Genomic DNA, 11,291 nt, shown 5'->3' with positions numbered 1-11,291 from the left:
GAAAACAGTCGGCCCGTACACTTCCACATACCGCACGGGCGACGCATCCACACTAACGGGGCGACGGTGCTGCCACCTACAGGTCGATCTCGCGGCCAATAGTTCGATGTACGACTTTAGAAATGTCAATGCACCTTTGGCGTCAAATGTTTATAAGAACATTATAGCCACAAAGATCAGGAATGGAAAATGTAAAGCAGGACTTTGAAAATTTCAATGCACCTTTCGCATCAAAATTTTATGTGATCTTCGTACCCATAAAGTTTCAGAATTGAAATCCATGCTCCCCGCAAATTCTGTGACATCCGCGAGATGCCGCGACGAGCCCGCTCGCCATCAAAACGGCCTTGGAGCTTTGTGCTCGGATGGGGCTCTTTGCGTTATGTGACTGCAGGTGCATGGGCATTACAATGAAACCCAGCCCGAGTTCAGTCTTCACGCCGAAATGACTTTTCGAGCGTGAAAAATACATTCTAGACAAAATCCAGAAGGATTCCCGTCGCCGGGGGTTGTTTTGGTCGGCGGTGCATGACAGCACGAAAAAATTTCGGGGGGGGGGGCTGAAGCCTCATAAGCCCCCCCCCCCGGGTACGCCCCTGTGAAAGACCTCCTTGTGGCAGTCTGGGACCCAGCACAGTTGCAAGGGGGATCTTTGCTGGGTAGCTATAACTTATTTTTCACAGCCTTAAGTGTACTGTTGGAATTTTCTCAATACATGCGACTTTCTACAGGAAAGCATTGCCCTCAGTTCCCAGACCGGCCAAGGAAGGAGCCCTTGACACCGTGGCAGAAGTCTGTCATGCAAGGTGACTACACATCTTTTAACATATACCTCATTTCTTCAGTGTGCCTGCATGTGTGGTGCTCTGACAGCAGCAATTTTAACCACCCTATGTAATGCTCGGAATGGGCCTTTAGGCTATGGTAATAAAACAAATAACCAAGTTGCCACACTTTTCAGTCTACAAGGTGCACTCCCTCTTTTCTGCATGTTGTCCCGATCCTGAAAAATGCAAGTAGACCAGTCGCACTTATACAGTTGGCGAGGTGAAATTCCTTTGATAAACGGTAAATTTCCGAACTTTGCTGCAGATGTGTTTAATGAAACTCCGTTTTATGATTCCTTCTTAATTCAATTTGTCTTGATGACTTTTCGAAATGATTCAAGGGTGTCATAGTTGAAATGTCTGCCATTGAGGATTTTTATTCTGCTACAAGAAAACATTTGACTTTTACACAACTGAAAATGCAATGTAAAATTTTCATTACTCAGAAGCTATCCAAAGCAAACTCTTATTCATTCTTTTCTGCATTATGTTTTGAACTGCCTCTGTTTCTTTTTAATCATTTAAATGCATGTGTTTTGACAGCCTGCTTCAAGCGCCGCTTGAAAAAACAAGGTTTCCCTGAGAGCGTCGTGAGAATGCTAGTGAAACGGATGAATCACTACATGGGTGAGAAAATTGCTGGCATTGACAGAACTCATATGTTTACTGATTAGAACAATTTTCTGGCATTTGCTGCTTGAACCTTAGCTACATAAACTGCAAATTTAATTGTGACTCTCTTAAACCTGGGAACATGTAATGATATGGTTTCTTATTGCTGTGCTAATTTGCCAGATTTGCACAGCGCAGACTGTGCACAGTCAGAACCATTTAACCCCTCGAGCGTTTCCATTTGGACCTTTTGGTTCCAGGCCAATGAGCCCAATTGGTTCTATTCCAACTGCACCATGTGACCCAATTGGCAACAACCAATTGGCCCAATTGGTTCCATGCCAACCAATTGTTCCATGTAGCCCAGTTGTGTACTAATACACAAATGGGACCAATTGGAAACAAGTTGAAATTTCCAGTTGGGTCCAATTGTTTTTTTCAACTGGGAAGCGCAAGTATCTTGCTTGACGAACAGCTGAGAACACTCTTCACACTTTGTTCTCATTGGCATTTTCCTGGCTACATACCCGCTAACGTAGTAGGTTATGCGAGGGACGCTATTTGATCCCACCATTTCATGGTGATCTGGCATGGCATCACATACCTTTACCATCTCGTGAACTTCATTTAGGTGGCCCACATCCAGGAGATCATCCAGCGTACTCTGCATATCGACCAAATTTTTGCAGTGGCGTGGGTCAAGAAGGCTACTCAGAACTGCTTGCAACGTATTGCCGCTGGTAGGTGACCGGGCCAAGCTATAAAAACTCGGGCAGTTAACAGAAATTAAGAATTGCGCTGGGGTAAGGTGGTCATTGCAGCCTGGCATTTGCCTTAATATACCAAATAGGTTTTGAAGTGTGTCCTGGCACAAACGTTCGGTCATCAAATAATTGAAGCCTAATGTCTCTGTGACGTAAGTCAACAGGGAGAGTGTGCTGGAGAGAATGACACAAGGGCTTTCAACTGTTCCTTGGCTCAGGAACCCACCCTGCTTTCCAATCGCTTGCTCCCACACATGAAGAAAGTCGAAGAACTTCTTTATGTTTGGCTTGGTCACTGCCTCGTCTCAAACTCTTCCTGCTGTACTATACGTCATCGCATCAATTAGGTCCCTCATCATAGATACAATGAAGTTGTCGTTGCACTGCCAGGACCATAGCGGGTCTCCACTTCATTCTTGTATATATAAAGGCCCCTCAATACCTCATCGCTGAAGAACCTAAACACGAGGTTCACTCACATCTTTTCAAATCTATTTGGCTGGCAAACAGCTATGGTTACATGTGGCATTGCTCTCAGCCGTACTGTATTCGCCGTGTCAAACGTCCCAGCTTCCTTCACGTACTCGTTGCCCACTCTTCTATTAGGTGTCAAGAGCCCTTTCGATGCTATGTAATTACGCACTCATTTGACAAGATAGGAAAGTCCGAAATGAAGTGTAGGTATCGGCTTGTATCCACTGGGTGCTGGACTTTACACACCGTATTTTTTAGATTTCAGTTAATGCCAAAACTTTTCCACATGCTTCTATTCCAAGAAGTGCCAACGCATGTGACGAAATCAACAGTCCAGATTTCTCAGAGCAGATCTCAGTATAGACTATTCTGGACAGTAGATTCACTTTCACATTACCTTGCGTGCCAAAAACCCCGAGAATTTGTTGCCATTTGCCGGTGAATGGCTGAAACAAAATCACCAGCCCATGGTCACAATGCACCCTTGCTTGCTCTCCAGAGCTGTAGCTGCCGAGGTCAACGAATCCATTTCTATTGACCCTCAAGTTTTCTGAGAGCTTTATCTCATCAATGAGGATGCCTCCATGTCTCTGTCGAACGTCAATGCCCTTTGCCTTCTCGGCCACTGCCGCGAGCACCTTTTCGTTTATTCCAAACCCACTCTTGTACCTGCGGACGTAAGACTGCAGGCATGAAGGACTCGGAAGGACCATTATTTTGTGCTTTCGAATGTGCTCGTAAAGTCGTGGGCTCTTCGTATGCATAACAATGCATTCCAAGACCCACTCTTGCTCAAAGTTCATACCATTTGTGCCTTTCCTCGTTGAAGCTTTAAATCTTGTTCTAACCTGCATTTGCTGCTTTCTTGACAGGCTTGCCAACTTTGTTTCACAATGAGCAGTAGACATAGCTTCATTGTCCTGTTTTATTTTTTTGACCGTGTCAGTCGGCTTGCCAATGCTCAGCCTCTGTCGGCGAAGTTGCTAATTTTTTCTTACTAGCTTGCGTGATAAGTTAGCCTCTCTTCCTCGTGTGGGTTTGTAGGAGGCTTGATTCAGAAGCAATCACGGAAAGTACTTGCATTGCAAGCACCTCGTCTCATTTTGGGATATTCCGCAACATCTGATGCTGTAACACTTCCCTCCATAAACTTTGTGTTTTCTTTTCGTGTTTTCAATTCTGAGCATTTCTAACCCTTCACAAGGACTTGTAGCATCCATCTGAAACAGCAGCTCCTTCACAACAATAACACTGCCAAAATTGACGTTTTTCACCAACGATCCCTGCACATACGCAGTACAGTACAGTACAGTACAGTGGAAATCTACATCAGTACTAGAGCACAGAAGTTACTGCTGAAAGCACAGTGTTTCGTCGCTCTACGCACAAACAGAAAATGCCAGAAATTTTGGAGCGCTTGAGATCAGGTGCCTTGCCCAGAACTTACTTGGGAGGCCTACTTCCATAACACTGTCCAAGCCTCCGTTGCTGCTGTCACGATGCGAAGTTACTGGGACGTCGCTGACTGCTGTCATCACGCTCATCAGAATGGTCGTCCTTCTTTCGCTTGTGCGGCACACATCCAGTCGAAGTAGCTGTCTTTCTTTTCGATGGAAGCTGCTTGGAAACGCACGCAGGTGTTCTGCACAGGAGCCGAGGGACGAAGCGGACTACCGGCAAGGCAGAAACCAAAAAAATCTTTATTCCCATGTGAAAGTCAAAACATATTGCAGCAATCAGAAAATTGTACGTGGTGACATGGTCAAAGCCTCGACACAATCGGAGCACGCGCACACCCCGCTCTAGGATGGTTTTCTTTCTCATGAAACTCAACATGTCACCCATGCGAAGATTGCGAATGCCGAGGTCTGCCTTGGTACGCGGAGGGTAAAGTTGCTGAGCTAATTCATCATTATACACGTCAGAAAGCAGTTCGTCTATCTGAGAGTCCGACGGCTCTGAGGCCTTGGCTCCGGTATAAGGATGGCGTCGCACAACAGTCTCACACACCTCGCGCACAGTCAAACACTTCAGCCACTTGTCCGGGAGCAGCGTGGTGTTGGCCTCATAGAGAACTCTCAGGCAGTCGGGAGGCTCGGTGCCGTAGATGTTCGCTCCGCCAAACGCGCACGCCAGGAAAGCAGGGTCATAGTTCAGGTTTCTCTTGGCACATGTCGCAACCACAGAGATAAAGTCCACCAGCCGCACAAAGTGAAAAGAAGACAGGAAAGATGCAAAAGTGGGAGAGAAAGACGAAGATTGGAGAGGACAGGAAAAGGCGACTGCCGATTTCCTCCAGGTGGGTCACTCTGGAGGTTCCCTCTATGTGAAGCCGAGGCCAAAGAGGTGTGTTGCCTTCGCCGGGGGGCCAAAAGGTCCAAACACCCAGCATCGGCTCAACCCCCAGGATCGCCCTTTCCCCAGACACGGCTAAGCCGCGCACGGCTACACGCGGGAGGGGCCAAGCCTCGTGTGCTGGGGTACGTGGTGTCGCAATACACCAAACGCCTGCTGACACAGACGCCCCTGCGGGAATTCTAATGCTATAAGCCAGTTTTGTTTGTTATTGTGCAACATGTTTTCAGTTTACATTGACGACAAGAATAATACCTATGAAGGTAGCATCATTACAAGAAGCAATGGAAATATCTGCTTGATTGTCAAGTAATTATCAAGGAACCATGTTCTTTAATAGAATACCGTAAGCTAGCCTTGTTGCATGAAGGAAGTGTGCATCTGAAAAATCACACTAGGGAGCCTTCTCAACAAGTGTATATCGTTATTGGCAAGCCAGCTACTGTGCGCAGGTTGCAACATACTCATCAGTGACGTGAGTATTTTGGGGTTGAACCCCCACAGCTGGAGTCTTATTTGAGGCCACAGAACTCAGTCACACAGCGAAAGCGCTTTATCTAAAAAGGCTCACAATTTGTTTTTGCTGCTCGTCAAGCGCAGTTTTAATGCTGCGAAGCATTTTTATACTTTCGTCGTGACGCTGGGCATCGAGTTTCTTCCACCCTTATTCTGCCGCCTGCTTCCGTTTTTCAAGGGTCAGGCACCTTTCGTCATAGTCAAGCCGTCTCTGTTGGATTTCTATTTCCTTCTGGTGGAGAATAAACTCAGTCTCTTCTCTCCTTCGTAAGAGCTCAAGCCTCATAGCCTGACGGCCTCTGATTCCTGTAAACGGGGGAAAAAAGCAAACAAATATGAAACAAATTGCGCTGATGTTAACAGACTTCGATTACTGTCTGTCACAACACATACGCTGCGACAGCAGCAGGTTATCACATCGTTCACCACCGTCTTACCTTTCTCTCTAATGAAAGTTAAGCATCTACTCAAATGAAAAATAATAACGAAAAAAAGAAAACGGACGTAGTGTCTTATGCAAATAGAGCTAGGCGTCAGAAGATACCTTATCAAATCATGCAAGCTTGATTTGCTGTACCTGTTGGGACAGCTTGCACGTGTCACCGTCTTGTGTGCTTGAGCCTGCTGGTCCGCATCGCTATCTCCAGTGGCCTCCTCAGCGTGTGTGTTGTCCAGTGTTACAAGGGCATTAATGATTCCTTGCAAAATTAACATGTGCATTAGTTGGTGTTTTTTCACATTTTGGTGTTTTTCATTTGCTATTGAATTAACTTGTGTTGCACCGTGGTAATTTTTTATGCACATGCACAAACATTAACATCAATCTCATTAACATCAATTCCATGCAAACTTCTTGAACATATAATATATTCTAACCTAATGTCGCATCTAGAATCAAACTGTTTCTTCACACCTAATCAGCATGGTTTTCGCAAACACCACTCCTGTGAAACTCAACTGGTCGCATTTATTAATGACTTGTTTTCCATTTTGGAGTGTTCATCACTTGTGGATTGCATTTTTTTAGATTTCGCGAAAGCATTTGATACGGTATCTCATCAACTACTACTTCTCAAGCTTAGTAAACTAAACCTAGATACTAATCTGATGAAGTGGATCGAGTGTTTTTTGCAGGACCGTAGCCAGTACGTTTCAATTAATGACTGTGACTCACCTGCATGCCCCGTAACATCCGGAGTTCCCCAAGGCTCCGTACTAGGTCCTCTGCTTTTTCTCATTTATATTAACGACCTTCCTAATTCCATTGACTCACAAATTAGACTCTATGCTGATGATTGCGTAATATATAGACAAATATCTAAATCTTCTGATGCAGCCATTCTTCAATCTGATCTGGATAAAATCTCCACTTGGTGTCACACCTGGTCTATGAAACTAAATATTGGTAAGTGCAAAGCAATGAGAATAACGCGCACGCCTAACCAGTCTTCATGCACATACTTCCTTAATAACTCTTCTTTAACTACAGTCTCTGATTATAAGTATCTTGGCGTATACATTACTGCCAACCTATCATGGAAAAAGCACGTTGAACATATCACTAATAATGCTAACCGCACACTTGGTTTCCTTCGCCGTAATTTTTCCCTGGCTCCTGTGTCCCTAAAACTAGTTCTATATAATACTCTCGTGCGCCCGAAACTAGAATATGCTGCTTCCGTTTGGGATCCTCACACTAAATCACTCATACAAGCCCTCGAATCCATCCAAAATCGTTCTGTTCGTTTTATACTCTAACTATTCTCGTTCAGCCAGTGTAACACTAATGAAGAAAACATTAGATCTTCCTGACCTTTCCTTACGCCGTCGTATTTATCGATTATGCCTCTTTCACAAAATATATTTCACCTCTGACACTCTTAAGCAATCACTCTTTACTACTCCTACTTACTTTTCATCCCGCATGGACCACCGGTTCAAAGTTGGCGTGCCAAGCTGCAGGACTAATCTTTATTTTGATTCGTTTGTTCCGAAGACAAGCGCGGACTGGAACCACCTTCCTGCCTCCGTCGTGTCCATCGCAGTACCCGAAGTCTTCAAGTCTGCTGTATACGATCACCTTCATTAAGCTTCCTACTAAAAATGTATTTGTGTATAGCCATTTGGATTTTTGTATACCCACTCCTCTCTGTAACGCCGAACGGCCCTGAGAGTAAATAAATGAAATGAAATGAAACACTGGTATGCGAGAAGCCCATCCTGTATTAATACTACCTCCATGAGAATAAGCAAGCACAGTAGTAAGATTGCACTTGCTTCTCATGTGTGCTTGTGCCCTGCCTATAGAAAAGAACACTCTTTTTAACAGAGCTTGTTTTATGCATGGTGAATTATTGAATAAAGTGCGTTTTGAGTGCACTTTGCACATACGTGATTGAATGGCTGCCCCTTCTTGAGTCAGCCTGCTCACACAGTTGTCTGTAGTTGGGTCCCTAACCATTTCTCCAACTGGTGACTCTGTGCACTCGTCGGACATTGAGAGCAGCAAGTACGAGGGAGAGCTCTAATCTGCACACAAAAAACAAGGTAAAGGTATAACAACATTGTTAGTATAAGATTACCTTCGAAGTACAAATTCATTTTGTGAACCTTGCCTCTTAAAGTAGCTCAGCAAATTAAGCAAATGTTCAGTTCTGTTCAAACCATATCCTATATTTTTGTAGGCAGAAGAAAAAATGACTGATCCAAGCTGAACAGTTTCTATAGGACAAAATAATGGGAGTTCAAGATTTTGGCCGGGAGGATTCCCACGGCACATAAAGAAGCACAGCTGCCAACATGCAACCAAAAAACGTAATACTTTCAAGGAAAATTCCTCAGCTAAATGAGCAGTCATAATACCCGGCCTGCAATACGCCATTCTGTAAGCACTAGGCAAAACTTGCACGTCATCGATCACAATCCGGAAGTCGGAACGTAATTAGAAATTGCATCTGTGGAAGCTGAGAAAATTTTGCGAACTACAAAATACACAAACATATCCGTTAATGCCAGTGCCCGCTCCAGATCACTTGCCATTCAGCTGCTCATCCTCGGCTGTGTGAAGTGCGGCCATTGAAGCCGTGGCCGAGTCTCTAAGCTCGCGAGCCATGCGCTGCCGAGCTGTTGACGACGGTATCGATGCGACTGGTCGCCCTGGTCCCATGCAGCTTGCTCTTCGCGGCAGGGTCCTCGGCACACACCCGGCGTTCCGCATCAAATCTCACACTTCTTGGAGCAGATGCCCGCGTTCTCCATATTGCTCCTCGGTGCCGGATCTACAAAGAAAACGAGCTGGTTACGCTAAGACTATTCGTTTCAGCTATGAACAAACAGCGCGAACGGTACTACGAAAAGCAGAGCACTCACTTTCTCAAGTTGACGGTGTCTTGCTGCCTATAATATCCGACGAGCAGGTCCACCAGCTCTTTGATGGCACGAATGGTGAGCTCGCGCTGCACAGCGCGCAACACATTGCGTGGTACATCTTCCCACGCTGAGGGGTTTTCAAATGGGTCGGCGCTATTGACCTCTCGTAAGAGACAGAAATCTTCATCAATCCTAAATCGCTTACGTGCTTTGCGCTGCGCAGGCGAACATCGCGTGGTTGAAGCGCACGGCATGGGCAACGCCTCCTTTCTTAAACTATGCCTGTCAATGGGACCGCCGCGGACGCCTCGGTTCACGTGCCGCTCGCATCGCAGAGCTGCTAGCTGCCATTATGCCGCCGCTCAGAACGTTGCTGAAACATACGCGCAGCGCCCGACTTGGGCTGCTCACGTTGGTTGTCGAGTTGCATATCGCACTATAACTTATTTAGTTCGCCCAGTATGTTAACGCAACACTGCTCAGGTGCTTATAACATTAAGTGTTTGATGTGATACGAGCGATACCATTCCGTGACAGAGCCGCCGCGTTAGTAGCCAGCAGTTTCGTGTGTTCGTTCAGGTATTCCGATGTCGACTAGCTACTAGTCAAATGCATCGATTGTCATTCACTGAGCAAAAACGTAAAGCGTAATAGCCAGAAACTGTACTTGTCCTCAATTTTGTGATTTGCCCTGCTTTTTCAAAAGCTTCCCTACTAGAAAATCATATTTGTTTTCAAACGTGTTTCATCAAATAGGGTTATAGAACGGGAGCCTGTTTGACCCTGTTCAGTCCTGACCCGTTTAAATCCTGTTTAGACCTGTTTAATCCTGACCCGTTGAATCCCGTTTAATCCTGACCTGTTTAATCCTGTTCAATCCTGACCCGTTTAATCCTGACCCGTTTAATCCTGACCAGTTTAATCCTGACCAGTTCAACCCAGTCCTGTTTACTCCCCTACTGAGACCATGTTCAGTTACTATTGTCTGATTTCGCTATAATATAATATAATTCCCCCGTTAAACTTATTTGGTAAACTTATGGATTTGCAATCAGCCAAGCAAACAAGTAGATCTGCATTATGTTTGCTCCAAGAATGACATTGTCACATATAGGTTTGCCTAGTATGTTGCTTGATTCAAAGACGAACACATTCTCAGCATTAACTCATAACAGATTTATAAGGACCTACTGTACTCGATATTTTATGTAGTACATAGACAAAAAACAATGAATGCCAGATTGGAGATTGCGGGATAAAATTGGAACAGTTTGTAAAGACGCACTTGTATTTGCTATAGGAAAGAAACGTAACAAATACTACGAGACATACAAAATGTATTGCCGCCAAATAGGCACCATCTCCAAAAAATAAGTATTTTTCATTAAACAGCCCTACTAGAAAATCCTATTTGTTTTCAAACGGGTTTCATCAAATAGGGTTATGGAACGGGACCCCGTTTGACCCTGTTCAGTCCTGACCCGTTTAAATCCTGTTTAGGCCTGTTTAATCCTGACCCGTTCAATCCTGTTTAATCCCGACCTGTTCAATCCTGTTCAATCCTGACCTGTTTAATGCTGACCGACCTGTTTAATCCTGACCTGTTTAATCCTGACCCGTTTAATCCTGACCAGTTTAACCCAGCCCTGTTTACTCCCCTACCGAGACCGTGTTCAGTTATTATTGTCTGATTTCGCTCAATATAATTCCCCCGTTAAACTTATTTGGTAAACTTATGGATTTGCAATCAGCCAAACAAACAAGTAGATCTGCATTATGTTTGCTCCAAGAATGACATTGTCACAAACAGGTTTGCCTAGTATGTTGCTTGATTCAAAGATAAACACATTCTCAGCATTAATTCATAACAAATTCATAAGGAACTACTAGTACTCGATATTTTATATAATACATGGACAAAAAACAGAATGAATGCCAGATTGAAAATTGTGGGATAAAATTGGAACAGTTTGTAAAGACGCACTTGTATTTGCTATAGGAAAGAAACGTAACAAATATTATGAGACATACAAAATGTATTGCCGCCAAATAGGCACCATCTCCAAAAAAATAAACATTTTTCATTAAACAGGTCTTCCACTACAATAATTTAACTGCAGACACCACAGTTGGGCGTGCCATACGACGAAGCAGTTCCTCCATGTAATACATAACAGAACATTGCATATCTTGCAGTAAACTCTTGTTTTCTACTCCGTTTTCTTGCCGGCTTAGCATTTCTTGTAGTTTCCATAAGTCTCCATCTTGGCAGGCTCTCAAACACTTCAAACAACCACAGACGGGCCAAAGCAAAATGCAAACACGAAACTAACTGGGCTTCAGCTGCCAGTATTCAGGGACTGTTTGCACTGTT

At 44.5% G+C, this 11,291-nt stretch overlaps 1 long non-coding RNA gene across 1 annotated transcript; it reads left to right on the top strand.

Annotated features, from left to right (window-relative positions):
• The first annotated feature begins 852 nt into the window (after positions 1-852).
• LOC139048045 (uncharacterized) lies at positions 853-7,797 on the top strand. The gene is made up of 3 exons (XR_011507450.1): positions 853-1,454; positions 6,885-6,953; positions 7,545-7,797. It is a non-coding gene; the product is annotated as an uncharacterized lncRNA (long non-coding RNA).
• The last annotated feature ends 3,494 nt before the right edge of the window (positions 7,798-11,291 follow it).

The sequence above is a fragment of the Dermacentor albipictus genome, chromosome 7, assembly GCF_038994185.2.
Source record: "Dermacentor albipictus isolate Rhodes 1998 colony chromosome 7, USDA_Dalb.pri_finalv2, whole genome shotgun sequence".
NCBI lineage: Eukaryota > Metazoa > Arthropoda > Arachnida > Ixodida > Ixodidae > Dermacentor > Dermacentor albipictus.
Note: the sequence above shows the minus strand (reverse complement) of the source record. Positions and strands in the feature narration are given on the sequence as shown.